At 56.9% G+C, this 20,847-nt stretch overlaps 1 long non-coding RNA gene across 7 annotated transcripts in view; it reads left to right on the top strand.

The window, feature by feature from the left end:
* Positions 1–5,327: 5,327 nt before the first annotated feature.
* LOC119531073 overlaps positions 5,328–20,847 on the top strand; it is a 31,968-nt gene continuing 16,448 nt past the window's right edge. The window contains exons 1-6 of one of the 7 annotated variants that reach the window (XR_005216199.1): positions 5,328–5,481; positions 7,173–7,296; positions 8,158–8,911; positions 10,497–10,608; positions 15,024–15,070; positions 15,157–15,300. This is a non-coding gene — a long non-coding RNA (uncharacterized LOC119531073). Of the gene's footprint in view, positions 5,482–7,172; positions 7,297–8,157; positions 8,912–10,496; positions 10,609–11,137; positions 15,071–15,156; positions 15,301–20,847 lie in introns of those variants that run through there. The other 6 variants (XR_005216202.1, XR_005216198.1, XR_005216203.1 and 3 more) reach the window with 6 other exon arrangements.

Below are 20,847 nucleotides of genomic sequence, written 5' to 3'. Positions count from 1 at the left end.
GTAGGGTCAATGCGGGAGGACCGTGTGTCCCCAGGAAGCCCAGCCCTCAGCCCCTTTGTGCATGAGGACGTTCGTCACAGGCGCTGGGCTTTCCACTTGCACGCTTATGGCTTCTGGGTTAGTGTGGAGACATATAGATCACCCGGCTTGGCTCAGGGAGGCAGACTGTGGGCTCCAGAAAGATCCAGAGCTTGACTGTTTCAACTGAAAGCGTGCCCAGAAGGGGCCCCCTCCCTGTGACACTAGAAGGCGGGTCCTCGTGCAAGTCGTCTCCGAAATCTAGTACAAATGTCTTCTCTGGGAGCCTCTTGGGTGGGGTGGCAATTTTTTTTTAACTGTCAGCAATCTTTCAGTTTAAAAAAAAAAAAAAGCAAACTTGCCAGTTCTGTTCTACCTGGAATACATTTTCTCCTCTCTGGGTCCCTCCCTGGGCCTCGGCAGTTCTCTGTCAACAGGGTGAAAGCTGCCCCCCTCCCTAGCCGCCGGCGGTTGAATGAAGCAGTTCTTTGCTCTACCGAAGGAAATATTTCCATGGAATTAGGCCAAGAAAACCCCTTGCTTGAATCTGGCGCTTGGCCCGTGCCCAAAGCCCAGGGGCCTGGATGGGGGTGAAATGGGGCAACGCAGCCACCTCTTTCTGATGTCAAGATGTGCCGCTGAAAACCCAACCTATGGCAGTGGCCTGCTTTGCAAAGACCCCGTTCGTGGCCTGCCTTGTCCTTCAGTAAATGGATTTCTCTAGGTCCCTCCTGGAGGAACGAAACCATTGACGTTCACTTTTCTCTTCTCTTAGCAGCCTGGACTTTGTTTGCCCCTGTGGCAGCTTCGAGAAGTCTGGCATGGCTGTGTGGCTGCCCCCAGCACCCTCCATGCCCACCGCCTGTGCGTGAACACCTCCGTCCCAGAACGGCCTGGCGCCAAGCAGGACAGGAGGCCTCAGCCTCTAGACTTCTATTTACTTATCGGAAAATAATTTTACATTTGAGGTTCCTAAAGAAGAGGCCAAATGACCAGTTCTCTTGGGCTACTGCATAAAAAATTGCAAATTATAAAGGTAAAACTTATCAAAAGAGAGCATTCATAGAAATCGAAAGAAAAAAAAATCACCCAGAATCTATGCACCCAGAGCAACTCATGTTAGCATTTTGGTGTATTACCTTCTGGTTCTTCTCATTGGCTCTAGTCATGAAAAGTCTTGCTTATGAGCAATGCCCACCCCCTCTCCCCGATACCGTCGACCCCCAGCATCCGATGAGGAACAAGGTAGCTATTTACTGTTGGACATTTACTGTTGGGTTGCTGTTGGCCAGTGGTGACAGCCAGGAGTTTAGTGAGCTCAAACACGTATCTGTGCCGCCTTGAAGCCCAGGGTCTACTGGGAAGTAAAGTTTACCCTTGGCTTTCTGTGAAAGGTACTGAATTTTATTTGCCTTTCAGTATCTACAATCTGGCAAACTCCTCTATGCAAGGGTTGGGGCTATACCCAGGACAGAGCACTCCAGAGGCTGGGTCCTAGGCAGGGGAGATTCGGGACGGCGCAGGCAGGGAACCCCAGTACCCGACTTATAAGGGATTGTGGCTACCAGATGATTGGATAAGTGACCCAAAATAGAAAACAAGACCCTTGTACCAGTCCTCAGAGGCCAAACTAAAGAGGTTAGACTATTTTGAAGGCAAAATCTAGTTCCTGAGGTACTGTTTGTAGGGAAGAGACCTGCCCATGTATATTCTAGAAGAGCCACTGTCGGTTCTGGGATGTCAAAAGGTGGGGCTCTTGTTTGATTATTTGTTTTCCCTAAATCCTTGGATGCCCAGAATTGGACCTTACAGGAGGCACAGGCTCCCCACTTCCAAACAGCCTTTTGGGAAGACCCTCCAGATGCTCTGCTGTCTCTTGGCCTTTGGCTGAGGTGTATGGGGGAAGTGGGAGGAGGCTGAGGATTGCAAATTTTGGGGCGCTTGAGCGATGAGAGGCTGCTGTTGGAATCATAAGTGGGGCAGGTGATGGCACGCACGGGGTAGCTGAAGCAATGTCAGCTACCAATGCATCCCTCCTGGGCAGTGTGGAAGAGGGCCAAAGAAAACTCTGGGGAGCTCTAACATTTTAGGGGGACCTGGGAGGCTTGGAAGGCCTGAGTAGAGGGGCAGCACACAGGCATCGTTGTTTCGTCAAAGCCATCAGGATGGCTTTTGAGAAGAGAGGGCATTTACCCACGCCTGGGAGGTGCATATAGTCAGAACTTGCCTTCATTTCCTGGCTGAATCTTAGGATGTTTGTACACTTACCCACAAGTATGTACATGTGGGGAGGAGAGAGCTCACACGGCTTTTGAGGGTTCCCAAGTATGAATTAAAAAAAGAAGAAAAATGTGTGCTTTGAGTTAGATCTATGTGAAAAATCATCAGCAGCAGCAGCAGCAGGCTACGCCGTGGGCCTGGGACACTGGCTTTCCTCCAGGATTCTTCAGAACAGTTGCGTGTCAGCGTGCAGAGAGATAAAGGGCTCCATGTCTCCAACCAAGATCTCCGCGTCTGTTTTCCCCTATAGATACGAATTTGGGTCTTCAAACGTCCTTTTGGAGCAAGTAAAGCATGTGTGGTGTGGCTTGTAGTGAGAGCAGCTCGATCCAAATAGCGCCATAGGTTTGGCTCCTTCACACAGTTCTCCCGTCGCTTTGGACCAATAAATATTTAAAAATTTAGGTTCTGAGCTCTGGGAAAGCCAACAAAAACATTTAAACGTATGGATATTTTATTTTATTGTGGTTAAACCATGCTCAGTGGAGATTAGTTTACAACGTTCTTTTTTTCTTTTTTCCCCTATCTTTTTTTCTCTTTCCTTTACTTCTCTTTCTCTCTCTCTCTCTCTCTCTCTCTCTCTCTCTCTCTCTCTCTCAGAAGCCAGAAGGATAAACATGTTGCCATGGAATTCAGTTTAAAATAAAATACAATGGAAAGAAAAGCTGCCTGATGAAGTAACCACATGGACGCGGCAGGGTACACCTGATACTAATTACTGTCACGCAGAATGTTCTGGAAGACATTTGACTCGCCTGATGTATACATTCAAATCAAGCAAAGCAGGACTGGAGGGCTCCGTGGGGACTTTTGTCCAACTGTTTCCTTTTCCAGATGAGGAAATAGAGGCCCCGAGAGGGGACAGGCCTGGGCTCAGCCTCCCAGCCAGGAGCCAGCAAACCCGCGGACTTCGTAGGAAACACATAATTTCCGGGGTCTTTTATCTTGGCCCGTCGGGAAGGCCCAGAGAAAGAGGGTTGGGGCTTACTGCTAAACTCGGAGGGGCAGGCTTGAGAGCCAGGGAACCCCAGAAATAAGGCCAAGAGGCCGACTTTGTCCGGGAGGCCCACCTTCCTCAGGGAAACCAGGACTTGGGAAGAGAGAGAGACCGAGGATGGGTGTCTGGGGGGTCTCTCCTTCCAGGGCCCCCCAGGAGTCCCCCACCCAACTCCTGGGGCTCGCACAGAGTATCAACTCAGGAGCTTTTGGGGTTCAGGGCTGAGGCCAGAGGCACTGTCTCCAGCCTCCAGGGCCCCCCAAGCGCGCGAACACCGACGCCTGGGGCCCGGCCTCGGCTCCCACGCGGGTTTCCCACGCGCGGGGGACCAGCGGGAGCGCAGCACACAACGCGCGCCCCTCGCTTCTGCCCCCAGAGGCTAGCAACCAGGGCTGCCGGCGTCTGATTGGCCGCAGGGGCCTGACGACAGGGGCTCCTGGCCGCTGATTGGTCCCGGCCTGCTCGGGCTGTTTCCTAGTTATTAATACCGGAGCTAATAAGCCTTCTGCCCAGGACCGCGCTGCTCCGGGCCCCGGGCTTTGGAGGCTTTCTCGACGTCAGGGCCTGCTGCGGGCCCTTCTGCCTCTCAGTCCTGCCTGCGGGGCTGCGGTCCCTGGGGTCCCCCGCGCACTCCGCAGGCTGTGCAATTCTTCCTCCATGACGTCGTTTCACACGTTGGCTTAGCTCCCCGAGGTGCCCCCCAGGCTGGGTGTCCCCCTCCCACGGCCAGTGGTCCCCGCCCCTGTTTTCTGCCCGCGGGCTTGGACACACAACTTCTGTCCGCCTTCAGGGCCCGGAATCTGCCGTCCATGCGGGAGGAACCCCGAAGCGGCGCCGAGGCGCCCCCGACGTGCGCGGTGGCTGTTCCAGCCCGGCGTCCCTTCGCGGCCTCCTCTCGCTCCTCGCGGTGGGGACCATCACTCATTTGCACCCCTTTTCTGTCACCGGGCGCTCCACCCTGGCCCTCCCGGCTGCCACCCACCTGTCACCCTAAGATAGATCCTTAGTGCTTTTCAACAGCGTCTTGACCTTTACGGAGGACATTTGATTGACGGCCCTGCCGGCTCTCGCCGCTCGGGGCCGGGCAGCGCCTCCGGGGGCGCCACCTGTTAGGGATTAGGGCTCATGTGCCAAGTCTGCGAGCACGAGGGGCGCAGCACCATGTGTCGCTGCCTGTTTCCCGAGGCCGTGGGAGGGGGGCTCATTCAAAGAGTATGGGGGGAATCACCCCAATTTTGGGGGGTACGCCAGTCCTCTCCAAATGGTACAGTCTTCCTTTGCAAGTACTTTCCCGAGAGGGACACAGCTCACGTCTACATACTCATTACAACTCCCGTTAGGGTGCCCCCTTGCTAACGTGCGGGAAACAACACTCCCACCCCAGCCGCGGCCAAGGAAGAGACTGTGCAGATTGTAAGCGACCTAGTGGGGAATCTCTAAAACTAGGGTTTTTTAAAAAAACGTTTTTATTATTTTATTTTATTTTATTTTTTTTTTATTTTGAGATGCTGTGCCAAGTCTCCCAGGTCAAAGAAAACCAATCAGAAATGGATGGGTGGGCTAGAAGGGGGTGACGGCAGTCGGCACACAGTATAGTTTGGACAGACTAATTCACCTGGGGTATTTTATTTTCCAGGACCGTGAGTAGAAAGCATCGTTTTCTCCCCCTAAGCCCACGTCCTCCGATAGATGCTCGGCAATAACCAGGTGTGTGATTTGCTGCTCCCAGCTCCCCAGCTCTACCCTCCGCCCGCCTAGGAAGAACCATGCTCTACCCGGTTCTCCCCGCAAATTGTGGACACAAACGGGCCCGCCTCCCGAGCAGGGCGCCTGGAGGGAAGACGCACCGGCGACCAGAGGGTGTTGGTCATGGCGGCGAGGGGCACTGCGGCAGAATTTTTTCCTCCCTTCTTTGCTGCAATCTGGGTGCGGCTAGAGCAATTTGTCATAGAATCTGGGGGGCTCATTTTTCCGGCCAATCACTTTTAGAGAAATGAGCGCATTGCAGCAGAATGCGCTGACGTCAGAGACCACCCCTTCTGCGCCTCCATATAAACCCCACCCAGTCAGCCCCTAGCGCAGACGGCGGAGAGCTGGATGGAGCGCGCTCGGGCCCCGCCGGCCCTGGCCGCAGCTCCTCGGGAGAGACCGGAGAGTCGGGGCGCCCGCGGGAGAATCCCTACCTGGTGAGTGGGTGGCCTTCCTTCTCCGAAAGGATGTGCGAAAGGAAGACTACACTCCCTTCTGGGTGGCGTCCTGTCCTCCTGGACACGCAAGAAGACGCCTGGGACCTTCTCCTGGAAGGCGGCAGTTCGCCTGCCCCAGAGCGCCACAACCCAAATCCTGCTAGGAAGGGGGATCTCCAGGCACATTTTTCTGGGGGGGTGGTGGTAGTGGTGGGGAGATCAGGGCCCTTCTTGTCCAGTCTTCGAGGACAGGCTGGGTGGTAGGGGCTTAAATTAAGAGGAGTACAAGGAATCAGACGAAACCCCTCTTGGAACCCAGTGCACCGCGGAAACTTGGGTTCAAACACCAGATTTTGTGTTGGAAGCCCTGCCTTTGGAATCACGTTAATAGTGGAAGATATGGCGGCGGATGCATTCTGCTTTCCCGTGAATTAGGGAGAAAAACACCAGAAAAGAAGGGTCTCCCGGATGTATTTTCCCCCTAATTCGTGGCCAGTGGCCGTGAGCTGTGGAGGTGCCTTTCGGGGAGGGATTCCAAAGCCAAAAAAACACAGGCTTATTGAAGAGCAGATTCCGGTCAAAATTTGGAGAGTCAATATTCTGACCTGTGGCATCTGGTTCCACCTGGATCAACCGCTGTAATAGTGGGAAGATATGGCGCCCCAGTGCAAACCTGCCCGAGTCCCCTAGGGTCACTTCCGTAGAGAAGGGACAGTGGGGCTGAGGGGTGCAGGCAGAATAGAAGCAGGGGGTGGGTTCGGGTGAAGAGAAGGCCGCGTCCTTGGGTCTGGGAGAGGCTAATCAAGTGGCAAGAGAGAAGTGCAGAAAAGGGGGCGTGTTGGGGGTGGTGGTGGCTGGGAACGGGGAGCTTGGAACTGGGGGCCCGAGGACCTTCACAGCATTGCATGGTGGTCGCGGGAAGATTCTGACACGTTGTGAGCTTTTGACTTTTGGCAAAGTCGCCTTTTGCCGCTCCTTTGTCCCTGCCAAGCCCCCCCACGCTGCCCCCTCCTCACTCTGGGCCGGCGGGCTGGGGGTGGGGGGGCAGCGGGTTGCTACGTGGCAGGTTTCTGGAAGGTTTCCCCGCTGGCCGCCAGAGGGCGCTGGCGGCACTGCGGAATTTGGGGGGGGGCGGGGTGGGAGGGGAGGTGGCCTTTGTTCTCCTGCTGGAGGGGGTCGGCGCGGGGTTTTACCGGTGGATCCTGGATTCACTGACCTCAGGGGGAGAGGTGTTCGGATGCCCGGGTTGGCCGGGGGGCGGCCCGCAGGGTTTGCGCTGGGCGGAGACGCCGCGGTCGGCGCTGGTTGCGCGCCTTGGGGTGTCGTGGAATAGTTCTTGCAGACGGCTCCGGTTTCTGGGGTCGTAGGAAGGTGCGGCTCGTTGGAGCAGGCCGGAGAGGTTAAAGAGGCGCAGGGTCGAAATTCTTGCTGCAAGCAAAAGGGGAAGGGGGGATGTGGGAAAGCTCCATGACTGGGGCAAAGGAGGAGAGGGGCGAGTGGTCCAGAGAATTTTAGGGGTTCGGGCGGTCTATGTTTTCTAGGGATACCATATTTTACACCAGGGGTCCCGAGACCACAAACATGAGTGAAAACAAAGTAGTGAGAACTGGGCCTTGTAATTTGTAATCAACTAATTTATGTTTGACTGGCTTTATCCAAGGTCTGAGCCAAGGTTTCGTGTGTTTCCTTAGCTAAAGTGAGATCGCGCTGCGGGAAGACCCCTGATCTCAGGTCTCTGACGCGGGGTGGCTCCCGCGGTTGGAGGGGCGCAGAAGAACACCGTGGTGTGCGCGGGGGCACTGCCCGTGACCACAGGTGGGCCCTGGCTGAAGGCGGCTGGCGTGGCTTCTGGGGGACACAGCGGCCCTGTGCGACGGGCTGGGGCGGGCGGTGGCCCCCTAAGCCTCAGACCTGTTGGGCGACCCCCGTCCGCCCTTGGTCAGCTGCGCGCGGGGCAGCTGCGGGCCTGGCGGGCGCGCGGGCGCGGGAGGCGCTGGGAGCGCGCGGCAGGTGGCGGCGCTGTCGGGTGCTGGGTGCGGGCCGCGCGCCCCCTAGCGGTCTGCGCCTGCCAGCGACTCCCGCGCGCTCAGCCGGGCTTTGCGTTACGCATGCGCACACAGCCGAACACTTGTGTCCTGTCAATCAAGTCATCCTTACCCCCTCCCACTTATCTCCCTCCGCCCCCTTCCGTCTCTCCTATCCCTCCTCCCTCTTTTATTTTCCTAGGCCCTCCTTTCCTCACTCCTTCCCCCCTCCCCTCTCCCACTCCCCCCACCCTTCCCCTCTGACAGCCTCCTCCCTCTCTCTGCTGTTCCTGGGCCCGCCGTTAGAGGTCATCAAGATAGCTTCTAGCCAGCCCCCTCCCCTGGCATCCGGCCCCTCTTCGGGGATGACGTCAAGCTCTCACCTCCTTATCTCCAAGGACTGTCCCTCTGGAATGCCACGTTGCTGCCCGTCCCCACCATGGTCCCTCCACCCCACACCATGGCACTTCATTTGCAACACGGCCGGCAGAGTCCCCCCACCCTCCTTGCACCACCCCCTCGCCCACTAGCAATTAGAAGACAATCTTCAATTTCAACTAATTAGTCTTAATTGTAATTAATTCATTTAAATTGCCATGACTATCTGGGCTTGGGCTTTTACGCAGGTCTTCTAACCTTTGATCAATTGCAGAAGGCACCGGGAGCACCGATTGCAGGATCCCACCAGGATACCAGGCAGCCCCCGGAAGACCCCCAGGACCAGGACGGGCAGAGGACGAAGAGGACCGGAACCCACTGGGCAGCACTCCCTCTTGGCTAAAGGCCTAACCCAATGCCTTAGTGAGGGGGCATTGGCGGTTGACCCCCGGCCTTGGCTCTGCTTATGCCTTGAAGTCTCTGCTTGTGCTAACTCGCCAGCGATCTGGAGTGTTTCCCACCCCCAGGGTGTTGCCCTTATGATGTCCGGAAAAGGAAGGATTTGGGGAGCCTCTCAGGAGGGGCGCCTGGCTGAGAGCATGGCCAGCGTCTCACTGGCAGTTCCCAGGCGCTGGGGAAGGGAGGGAAGCTTCTGGAACGAGCATGAGCCCTGATGCCATGTTAAGGGCAACCTCACCTCTGTCCCTGTCCTTACCTGGGGAATGGGGGGAGGGGGGAATGGGGAGGGGGGCGTGGATGAGCCGAGCACCTTCCCAGGGGAGTTGTGAGAATTAAATGAGATGGAGCAGCCTCAGGCTGAGCTGGGCGTAGTGGAAGTGGTCCGCACATGTTTGTTGACCAGGTTTGGCAGGTCAGTCTCCTCCCGTCCTCGCACTTGTCTTACTCCTCTTGTTTATTCTCCAACAGCACTGGAGACACCCCCGTGCACAGGGGCTTCCTTGCACCAGCTAGGGGCTCCGCCAAGATGGGCGTCGGGCTGATTTAAGTAGGAAAAGGAATGATGCATGGTAGGTTCCAGAACACTCTCTCGGGAGGCAGCCGTCTTGCCCAACACAGATGAATTCGGTATTGATCTGCACGAGTTTTAAGAAGTTGGGTGGGGTGGGGGAGAGGACCAATGAGAATTGAGCACCCCACTCCACAGGGTAAGTTTTGTCCCTGGAGCTGACACCAGAGGGGTGTGCGAGCATTTTGTATGTTGCTGCCGAGAGGAGGGGTTCACATTTAGCCCCGGTGCCACCGCAGCTGCCCCTTACCCCCCTGCTGCCCCACCCTGGCAGTTATACCGAGAGTGCTTTTATTTCAAGTCAGACATGTGACAATGGGACACTGGGTTTGAAGTCCTAGCTCCCCAGGCTGGTCTTGGAGGGGGGCCAGGATTGTGGCTGGCCCTGGTGCTGCAGCATGTGCTTGTTTTACCTCCTCATAGCCTCGGGACCTTAAACAAGTTGCTTAGCTTTTCCAAGTTTCAGTTCCTTTCCTGGTCTAAATGGGGATTAAAAAAAAAATACCACCACCCACATTTAGTTACCCCACAGGATGCTTTTGAAGACCAAATTACCTTAACTCCTATGAAAGTGCTTTGTCAGTTGCTGTGGAAATTGCTAGATAACTAAGAGCCTCCCCCGGCTGCCCCTCGTTCTCGTGTCCAGCCTTATTCTCCCTCGGCAGTAATAGCCAGCACCCAGTAGGTGCTGTGGGCGTATGTGGTCAATAGATCAAGTCCAGAATGAATAAGAACGGGATTAATTCAACAAACATTTTCCGGACCACTGACAATATGCCCAGCCCACCAGGCTAGGTGTGTGATACAAAGTTGATGAAAACAGTCTCTTGGAAGCTAATTGGGGTCCTCAATTGACCAGCACTTTCTTTCCTCCCCTTTTTAAGCCAACCAGTTTTGTCCGGACAAGACAAAAACAACTGGGGCCCGGCTTTTGAGAAGCAAGCTCATTGGGGACAATAGCTCCCGGGTGTCTGAAAGGGGCTGATTGGATTATGTGGCAAATTAAGGTGGAAGGTGACAAATGGAATGGGCGGGGATCTGCTTTGAGTTAATCCAGGCTATTAGGGGGGAACCTTTCGTCTTCCAGACCCTGGTGGGAGCTTTTACCACTGGTTTTTACATCTTTAATGTTCAGGGCAGATAATTTATGGTCAATGAAAATCCAGGCCCCAGTAGGATTGGAATGGGCTGTAAAATTGAACGTCCTGCTACTGTTCAGGTTTTTTCCTTTTGCAATTTGCAAAGCCCTTTTGCGACCATCAGTTCATTTGAAGCTCACAACTCCCTGTTGGCACCGTGGGGGACGGGAGGGGGGCCCTGGCATCCCAGGGAAGCAGGCAGTCAAGTGGCTCTTCAGGTTGGGATCCCACCAACATTTGCACCCCACTTTGGCGCTTAAATTTTAGGAGGTGAGGGTCCCCTGAGCTGGACCCCCTTCTGTCTCTGGCCTGGGCCTCCCGCCATCACTTCTTCTGAACTTCTCACTGTGCTCCTTCCTCCAGCCCTGCTCAGCTTGAGCCTGGCAGGATGGTCCTGTCCTCAGCCTGTCCCTTCCAGGCCACTACCACCTCTCTTTCCGTTCACAGCCAATCTTCTCCAAAGGCCTGGCTACACTTCCTGTCTTCTTCACCACCTCCAATTTCCTCTTCAACCCACTGCTTCCCGACTTCTCTGCTCCACCGATCGGCTCTTGCGAAGGTAATGTCTTTTTTGTGGCTCGATCGTCTCTTGACACATTTCCGGCTCGTGGACACATGCACACGTTTCCGTTCTTTCTCTCATGTGGCTTTTGGGCTCCTGCTCACTTCTGTTCATGAACGCCCCCCCCCCCCCGCCACCCCCATCGGCTGTACGCCGCCCCCCCCACTCCCGGCTTCCCTGGTTCAGCTCCTTAGCTGCCCCTAGGAATGCTCATTCCCAGGCCTCCTAACTTCTGGAACTTGCCTCTTGCCCGCTCCCCTTGCTGAATTAAGCACTCGGGAGTTGGGCCGGCCTGGTGTAGGTTAACTTTTTCAAACCACCTTTTTCTCCATCGCAAAATAGAGTTGCTAATCTTTAGCTGGCAGGTCAGATGGGAGAACCCATGGGTACCATCAGGTGCTACTCGAGGGGCCTGAGACTGCAAATAAAGCGGTCTTGAAAAATTGACAGTGGAGGCACAGCTAGGTTTTCTTAGGTTCCCACTGGGAGGGCCAAAGCAAGAAGAAAGAAGGTGGAGGAGGGGGTGGGGAAAACGTGGGAGAAAAATGTATTGAAGGTAAAAAATGAAAGTTGGAAAGGCAGACCAGACTTATAAAATATTAAAATCGACAAAAATGCTTCCATTTTTCCCCCCCTCTCATGTCAGCTTAGCTGAAAGAAACTGAACAGGAAGAAGGTTTTAAATTGATTATCTCAATGACAGATCCCAGGAAGCTTTTGTTATCAAAGGTCCCCGTTTTGAGTTTTTTTTAACTCTTTCCCTCAATGTTTCTTTTTTCACTTCCTGAGTCCTGGTAAACCCTGCCCCCCCCCGGCCCCGCTGCCCCCCGTTGGTGATTAAATCCTGAGGACCGTGGAGTGTCTCGGTGAATGAATGGCCGGCAGAAAAGAGCCCTCTCCCTTCCCCGGCTGTGTTTTTCAGTTTTATTCCACTTTCCGCCCTTTTCCCTAATGAACACAGGGCTAATCTTGGGCCTTGTGGAGGGAAGAGGCAGCGGCCTTAATGAGGCGGCCACTGGAATCCAGTGGTCCTCTCGGGAGGAGCCCTCTTTGTCTGCGTTGGGAAAACACGCTGATGACCATAAGGAGGTGAACCGGCGACCCCGGGGCAGGGCCTTGGGGCTCTGGAGCCACACTCCTGATTTGGGGGCCGGGGCTGCCGTTTCCTTTGCTCCCCCTTCAAGTCCTGCCTCAGCTGCAGCGCACGGTCCATTGAGTGGGGTTGAGAGAGAAGGCAGCTTTGGGGAGGGGGCGGCCGCTAGGGCTGCTTTGGAAAAGAGGCTTTTGTGTGCCCCACATGCAGCGCAGCTGGCCGGGACGTTGCTGTCCCAGCCCTCCAAGAGGGAGGAACTGGGGTCCAACTTTGAGCAACTCAGAACCTGCCTTGGTTCAGGAACCCCCGGGACCCTAAGAACCAGCCTTACTCAAGACGAATGAAGGGTAGAGAAGTGCCGGGTCCCAGATGCACAACCCTTGGGGATACCAGCGTGAACCCACGTTCATGCCACATCTGGGTCCAGAAATCAGATGGGTATTAACATCCCAGAGGTCCCCTCCAACGAGAGGGCAAGGTTGGGGGTTCCGAGTTGGCTCCAGCACACTGGTGCTGGGCTTAGTTACTTCACCTGCACCGGTTTCCTCAGCCGAACACTGGGTTGGTGGAATTAAATATCGTGTAGGAAGTGGGCAGCCCGGGGCTTGGCTTTCGGGTGTTGTCTGGTCACTGGGGAGGGGTCTGATCTAGAGGCATCACACCCCCTCTTGGTGGTATACAGACCCCAAGGTAGGTGAAACAGGCTCAGAGAGGGCACGTGTTTTGCCAGAATCGATCAGAGCAAGTCAGGTGCCTGAGTGGAGATTGCAGCTTAGCTCTGGTATCAGCCTTAATGGTCCATCCCCACGGTGTGCTGGAAGACCCCCACCCCTCCCCTCCTGGGTGGTTGTCAGCCGAGGGCGCTGATGCTTGAATTCTCCGGAGATCGCTGGCGTCCTTAGAGCAGGTTTCCCGAGTCACTTGTGAGACATCACGTTATTTGTCCTGAGTTCTGGACATTTATCCCCTCAAGGTAGATCAATCAAGATTAGATCACTCCAATTTAGGTTTCAAGCTCCAGCCAGACCTTCTGCCAAATTGAAAAAAAATTAAGGGAGAAGGGACTTTGATAGGAGAAGGCAAATTTTAAGATTTGAAAATGGAGGGGACCTTCTTCCCTTGATGTATATGTTGGCCAGAGTTGCTCTGTCGTCATTGATAGGCACTCAATGCTCTTTCCAAGTTAGCAAAACCATCATGAGCCCAGCGCCCCGATGGAGACAGAGATGCCCGATTGGCAGGCTGGGGTGAAAGCGTGAGGTGGCCGTCTGTGCCCTTGGATGTCTTCCAGGAGGCTGTTGAGATTAGGGGACTGGGACCAGGACCCCCTAACCTCCCCCTCCCCATCCCGGAGTTAGTAGAGAATAAAGTAGTGGAGTGTTTCCTTAGGATTTCACTAAATAATGAAACGGTGAAAAAAATTCACAGGAGGCCCTCCCCACTCCCTCAAAAAATACAAACCAATATTTAAAAACAGGCCCCCACACTGCTGTTTGATAATAGCGCCTGTGGGCATTTGAGAATCTGGGGGGTTGCAGGGGGTGCTGGGGAGTGGGAAACAGCCCTGGGTTCCAGGATCTTGGGATTTGTGCTCATTTGTGGGTCTTCGTGGCACCCCAAGACCCTGGGTGTCTCCAGAAGTTAGGAGGCCTGGAAATGAGCATTCCTGTGCACCCCATTTTTCTAGCCCGGGGTTGAACTCTTTCCCATGCTCTCAACTGGCTTCCTGTGTTGGCCCTGGGACCCCCAGAGCTCAAGTCAGTCCCCGAGGCCACCCTCGTTCTGTTCTGCTTTTGCTCTCCCTGGCCCACCCTCCTCCCTGTGTTTCAGCCCTTTCTCTCCATTTTCTGTCTCTCTGTCTCCTCCCGCTTCCCCCCCAGGTTCTCCCCTCCCTCCTTTACCATCTCCTGCCTGGCCCTCCCCGGGTGCCCCTAGGCCGCCCCTCTCTCCTCCGGGTGACCCCAGCCCCAGTCTTGGCACAAAGTGGGGCTCTTTGAGAGTATGTGGGATGTGTGTTTGGACGGCGAGCCAGTGGAGGGCTCGGCAGCTGCCCCCGCACGCAGCCAGGGCCGGGCGTCTGGGGAGCCAGGAGCTCTAGGTCAGGAGGTTGGAGGTGGGGGGCCCGTCGTGGAGCACAGGCACCGTCCCCTCCCGAGCCTGCTGCCCGCGCCCCCCACTCGCCCGCCCACCATCCCCTCATCCAACAGTTGATCCTCACTGAGCCTTTCCACGCCAGGCCTGGGCCGGGCACCCGCCCCCCATATCGCCCCTTGACAGCCTCTTTCCCTGGGAGGGGGACTGGGGGTGCAGGGGTTGCCCCCGCGGGGGTCCGCCTCAGGGGTGTCCATGCATGCCAGGACCGGGGACAGGCGCTGAGAGCCGGGGGGCCTCCTGGCTGTCCTCCTCCCTTGGGCGAGTTGGTCACCCCGGCCTTTAATTTGAACCCCAGAGGGGCTCCCCATGCTGCCCATCCCAGAGCCAGCTGGAGCCCCCTCCTCTGCCTCTCCCACCCCGCCCCATGGCTGGCTGCTGCTCTGGATGCTTCCTGGCCCTGATGCTCTCAGGGCAGAGGTGGGAGCACAGAACAGCTGGGGTGTGCACCCCCCTAGGCTTCAGCCATTCGGGTCTCCCTCTTGAGGTGGGGTCCTTGTATGGACATCTCCTTCTAGAAGATTCCTCCCCCCCCAGGGGCTCAGTGTAGCTTCCTTTGCCCCCTGACTGGAGTCGGTGTCTAGTGCAAAGAAAGGGCAGATGGTTGGGGACCTCCAGGGAGCAGCTGTGGACTCCACCTCCACCTGGCTGCCTACCTGCTCTGCTCTACCTGGTGGCTCCGCCCCCAGTTCTTTACTCACTTGGTGCTCTGCTTGCTACAGTTGTGCCCCTGGATGGCCCCTCCCTGCAGGGCTCAGCTCCCTGCCCTCTGCCACTCAGGTCGGCTTTCCTTGGCCAGTGCACATGGAGCCCACACCTGGGCTTCCCCACCCTGCCTGCTGCCTCATCCACCTCCCACCTACCTGTGACCAAACAGCACTCCCCCTCAGCATTTGTCTGAGCCCTTGAGCAGCTCCCCAGTGCCCATGGGGCGTCTCCCTCGCCCAGGAACCATCCCCAGATGCCTTCTCCCAAGGGCCTGGCTTCCCAGGGTCAGGCGACCAGCCCGACGCATGCCCTGTCCTGCTGGACCCAGAGGCACTCCTTGTCCCTGGTGGGCAGTGCCCACCGCCCTGCTCCTCCTGCCCCTTGCTGATGGCTCATGCTGCTGTGGCCCTTAGGGGCTGCTGCCTAGGATACTTGTTTCTCTCCACGCCTCTTTTCCTAGCCCATCCCACGTTAGCTAACACCTCTCCACCGAAAAGCAAACTGCAGGTGAGCTCGTGCTCTGTGTCTTATAATTTTTGAGGCTTTTCTGGATGTTTGTCTTCCAGGAATTCTAACTTTCTGCCCCTCCCCAGGGTTGGCCTCGACCTGGCTGGGTTGGCTGAAGAGTTGGGGACGGGAGGGGCAGGAGAGCCCCCCAAGGCCCACCGCCCTGGACCGAGACCCCCAAAGCGTCTCACGCCGAGTTCCGTGGCTCTCTGACTCCTTCCTGATCTGGGGTGAGTTTCTCGTCACCAGGACTTCACTGGGGCCGCGTCTCTCCTGCTTGTTCAAAAGTGTAAACATGTAAAATGGGTGGGGGGGTTGTCCTGTCAGGGGGGTGTGCTGCCCACTGCCAACCACGGCGCCTGGGGATGGGAAGCTGCCCGGTGCTGAGCCAGCACGTGAGGGGTCTGCCCGGGCCTGGGACGGTCAGTGAGCGTGTCCCGCTCGGCCTCGACCTTGAGGACCGCCTTGGGCCGGGCACACGTTAGGGGGTCCGTAGGGCTTTGCTGAACCAGTTTGGGAGACGAGGCCACGGCATCTCACGTCGGTGAATCCCGTGAATTCCACGTCAGCGGGAGTGCGTGCGTGCGCTGCCGCCAGGAAAACACCGCTCCCCGCCAGCCTGGGCCTCGTGCCTGCTGTGGGGAGTCCTGGTTTCTCATCCACGAGGCTGTGACTGTGGATGTTCTTTAGCCAAATGGTGGCCTTGCAGCGAGTTCCTCTGTGGCCTGTTCACCCCGAAACTGAGTTGAGAGGGGAACCATTTTGACTAAAGGAAATCCATGATGGTGGGAAGGGGGCTGCTCACCGCTGCAGGACTCGGCGTCCACTTGCCTGTGGTTCCCGGATCCAGGATGCGTGAGGGGCTGGGAAGGCTCGGGTCTGGGGCTGCTGTGGGTTCCCAAGACCGGCTTGGCCGTAAGAACCAAAGGTGTTGTGGGGTGTTGTGGGTGGTCCCACAGGGGCAGGGGCTCCTGTCTGCCTGCATCTGGAATGGCCCCCATGGCCCCGTCCCGGGCACAGTCTCAGAGGCTGGAGGCTGGGGGGCTTCTCTGGGGGTGCCTCTCTCTCTGTGGTCCACAGCAGGTCACCGTGGGGCCAGCAGCCCTGGGAGGTGAGAAAGGCCTGGAGACTGGGGGTGACCCTGAGGGAGCCTGGAATGGGTCTCAGGCCTGGGCTCGGCCCTGGCGGCCTCCTCCCGACACTTGGTGCCCCCATGGGGGTCTCTGGGAGAGAGAAATTGGTGAATGGAGTGCTTTCTCCATGCCAGGGCTGGGCCCCTGCCTCTAGCCACCCAAGTGCTTCTATCTGGGGGTTCGAGTCACTCCCGAAGCCCAGAGTCTGCAGGCATGGCGGCCTGGACCCCCTGCCCTGGCCACAGAGACCCCCATCTCCCACACAGCTTTGATAATGCCCATTCATCAAGCAGGGTTCCCATGGCAGCTCTGGTGTGGCCCTGCTCTTCTCCCTCGAAATCGAAATGGGATGAGGGTGTTATCTTTAAACAAAACATGTCAGTGTAGGTAGAGGGGGGCCCCTGCCTCCGTCTGCTTGCTTTCCATCTCCGGGGAGCGTCTGCGACCGGCTGGAGAGCGCCGGGGAGGGGAGAGGGGAGGCTGTGCCCTGTGACATTTACTCCACAGCTGGCATTTGCTGAGCCACCTGCAAACACGGTGACATTGAGGCGGGGTGAGGAGGGGGCTCAGCACAGGGCAGAGACTCGCCCCCCAGTGGGGCAGGAGAAAGCAGCGTCTGATTCAAAGTCGGTTTGAATCAAGTGCCCACAGTGTCTGGCCTTGTTCCCGAGGGGCTTCTTGGGACCCTCAGGGTGGGCTGAGCCAAGGGGCAGGGTCCGAGGTGAGGGTAGCGCTGCCCACTCTCCCTGCCCATCTGCGACCTCATCTGCCCGCCCTCGGTGGTCTGGGGGTCAGAATGGCGGCTGGGATTCAGGGGCACCGTGAAGGTTAAGTCTCAGGCAAACACATATTTTGGGTTTTGCGTGTCATTAGGCAGAAAACATATAAAGATAAATCAAATTCTCAATTAAAGACGCTGAAACGGAAGATAATAAGTCAGCCTTGCAGATCATCATCCCAGAAATTGAAGAAAAGCTGTCATTAGAGAGTTGACGGAAACGATCATTTTCAGAAAGATGCTCTTTTGATTGACTGGCCAGTCCCTGACCAGTAAGGGGCAGAGGTGAGACCCCGAGGGCCCAGCAGCAGGGCTTGGGGACCCTGTCACCCCGGTGGGAGGAGGGGGGTCATTGGGCTGAGCCGTTCCCCCCGGGGACTCTGGCTAGGGGGTGCTGCTGGGCAGCCCCGGACATGAGGGGGGATTACCGGAGCCCCCTCCCGCCTGCCTCCTCTGGGTATTGGGGAAAGGCTGCCCTGGGCTCCTGGAGGAGCAGGAACCCCCATTTGTCACCCCAAGTTGCCTGATGGGGGTGCCTGGAGCTTCCGGGCCCCTGACCTCAGGCTTCCTGTGTGGGATTCAAACCCCAAATGTATCTCCAGGCACATTCCTCCAAATATGTCGAAACCTGGCAAGACTTAAGGCAGCAGGATTCGTGTGTTCATTATACATTCATGTACATGAAGTAACTTAAATGTCTTTTTGATGAGCAATCTGACTTCTAGGAAAAAAAAAAGTCTTCTGTCTTTAATGAGCTTGCTAATGAATTTTTCCTTGAAAGGAGGAAGGCAGCTTTAAGCCACAGAAGGGGCCCTGGAGGGAGGTGGACCGAGGTCCCCAAGGGTTAAAGGGCAGCGGACAGTGTAGGGACTGGCTTCTGTGCTGAGCTGGAAAAGGCCTGGGGTGTGGGGAGCGTTTCATTTTTGGAGCCTGGAATTTAACAACTTCTGAGTGGGTTGCAAGAAGCAGTGCCCCTTCACCTCGAGGTGTGGCCCTGCTTCCTTCCCCCAAAGGAGCAATAAGGGAGCGATAGCCATGGCCGCCAGCCCTGGTTTCAGCCAGTGGAAGATTCTGGAGAAGAGCTGGTTAGCCTTTCTCAGGCCGTCTCAGGTCTGGGGTTCCCGGTTCGAGAGGGAGAGGCGGGTCCCCGGCAGTGGAGGCTCTCGGGGGGCCCAGGTGGCCCCCGAGGTGGGTCTTCTTGCTTCACCCTTTGGGAAAGACAGAGGAGAGAGTGGCAGAGGCAGGCTTGTCTCCTCTTGGTGTTCCGAGCCAGGGATGGAAGGAAGAGCAGGGCTTGGGGACCAGCACCGCCAGCTCCCCTCGGGATCCGTGTCTGTTTCCTGCTGGGAGACACCGTGACCTTCCACGGGGCCAGTCTCCGGCCTGCTGCACTGACCCTGTAGCCGGGAGGCCTCTCTGGACAGTGCCCCCTGCCAGGCACTGCCCGAGTCCAGCGTGACCCTGCAGTTGTGGACGGAGCACCTTATCTGGCCTGTCTCAGGGGCAGCCATACGGCTCTGGAATTTCTGGTGCCTTCCGGTCCTGCGGCCAGGACCTGCGTCCCCTGTCCCAGCTCTCACTTTGGAAAACTATGGTCACCTTAGCCTGGCTTCTGGGCACTAAGATGACGCGTGAGGGGGGCTCTGGGGAGGTTCACGTTTGTCTTCTCAGCTCTGTTCACCCCAAGATCCTCCGTAAAGACCTGAGGGCAAAGCAGCGTCCCCGAGGCTGGGCGAGGCCCCGGTTTGAGGGAGGACTTGTGTGAGAGAGAAATTAATTAGGGGCAAAGAGGACGGCGAGGCTGTGGTCATAACTCTTTTAATTGCTCTCCAGTTTCTTTGGGCTTAAAAAAAAACCCAGATGGGGCGGCCTAAGTCCCCTTCCCGGGATGTGGCAGAAAGGAGGCTGCCTGCCACCCTGGGCTTTGCTTCCTTTGCCCCGTGAATAGGGTCTTTGCAGGGGCCTGAGGCGGCGACACTCAGCCCGCGGCTCCCAGGGCTGTTTCAGACGGAGACAAAGGCCCGGCCGCGAGGAATGTGGGGGAGCCCCCCAGCGAGATCAGGCACCTGGGGACGATTAATTGGGAGGGTTGAGTGCAGATGAGTTTTCCCAGGTTCTTTGAATACTCTCTTTCAATGGAAGGTGCCTTTTCTTCAGTTGAAAAGAAGAAAACCTCAATTACCTTCCTCTGAAACACAGTGTGTGTGTGTGTGTGTGTGTGTGTGTGTGTGTGTGTGTGTGTGTGTGTGTGTGTGTGTGTGTGTGTGTTCGTTCCCTCCTGGGGAAGGCGTGGGGCCTCCCCACGAACTGCTGTGTGCAGGGACCAGGCTGCATAATGACACAGTCAGCCGCCCCGTTGGCATGACACTGGAGACGGGCACACGCCGAGGCCCTGGACCTCTGTTTGTGAAAGTTTATTATGGAGAAGAATCAGGGTAGCTGAGCCTGTAGACAGAAATCTCTTCAAACTGGGTTCGATGCCCAAAGGACGCCAAGCAGACAGAATGGGGGTTGAGGGGACAGGATTCCAGAATGCAGAGCGAGGGGCCGGAGATCTGAGCGCACGTCTGCGCTGGCCGTTTGTGACGGCAGCTGGGCCGCCCCTTCTGCCTTCCCAGCTTTCTTTGGGCTGTCCTGTGGGTGGAGGTAGAGGCCTTGCCGCCCCTCTCCAAAGAAAGTTTGTGGGTGGGTGGAAGGGGGCTTGGACGTCCACGGTGCTGGTGTCTGTGACATTTCAGAGGTGGGGGAGGTGGCGCGGCCCAAGGGGTTAGCTGGTGGGGCAGCCCTGAGCGAGGGCACTCTTCGGTTTGATGGGGGTGCAGTTTGCACCTCTTTGCCCCTAAACTGCCCCGAGGGCTTGGGCCACTCTGGAGGCACCAGGGGCCAAGCCCCCGCCCCAAGAGGAAGGTGTGCAGGACCCTGTCTTGGCCAAGGTCTTGCACTATCGCTGCTTCCTTTGGGCCTCGGTTTCCCCATCTGTGAAAGGAGGCAGTTGCCTGTCAATTCTACGTTTTCCAAAAGTCAAAGAGGTGTGGGATGTCAGTGCATGGTCCCTGGGTCAACAGAAGGGCGGAAGGCCCAGGTGTCCATGCTGGGCCCTGTCTAGCCTGCTGGCCTCAGGGGCTACTGGAACTCGTTGGGGCTCAAGGAGAGAGTCCTAAGTGGGTCCCCTGGGCACAGGGTCAGCAGCAACATGGAGTGGGCTTTTGGAGCCCTCCTCCTGCCCCTGTTCAACTCAACTGTTGGTGTGACCCTTTCTCCAGCCCCCTGGGATTCAGTTTTCCCCTCTATGAATTGAGGAGTGTGGGGCCTGGGTCCTTGGAGGGCTCTGGGTTAGTGTGCTGCGTCTCTAAGGTGACAGAGGCTCTGGCCGTCACCAGCCCATCCCTGCCTCCCATTTCAGAGTGAGGAGACCAGAGGTCAGAGTGGGGCCAAGGCCTCTCTGGGGTCGCTTCCTAAGCAAGCTCCAAGGCGCTGCTCGCTGTCGTGGTGCCGGGGTTGTGTCTCATGGAACGGGGCCGTACAGCGGCCCCTGCGCTGGAAACTGGACCTGTGGCCTTGGCCCCGGGAGGGTGGGGCCTGGTTTCACAACCCTGTCTACCAGCCCAGTCAGCTCATAACTTTCTGAGAAAGCCATCGGGTGGCAGCTTTCGGGAAAGCGATCTGTTACCTGGCCTGGGTCCGGGCCGGCGGCTTGGAAAACATCGCCGGCTCTCTCTGTGTGCTTTGGAGCGTGGTAATAAATAGCTCCCAGAACCTCGCCGAGGCCTGGACCCAGCCCTTGTGGCACTGGGCTGGAGCTTTTGTTTTCTGACCTTGGTTGCTACAGTACCTGTGAGCTGAAATGAGAAATCGAGAGATTGCCA

This window comes from Choloepus didactylus, chromosome 4, assembly GCF_015220235.1.
Source record: "Choloepus didactylus isolate mChoDid1 chromosome 4, mChoDid1.pri, whole genome shotgun sequence".
Taxonomy (NCBI): domain Eukaryota; kingdom Metazoa; phylum Chordata; class Mammalia; order Pilosa; family Megalonychidae; genus Choloepus; species Choloepus didactylus.
This window is presented reverse-complemented; position numbering and strand designations above follow the sequence as displayed.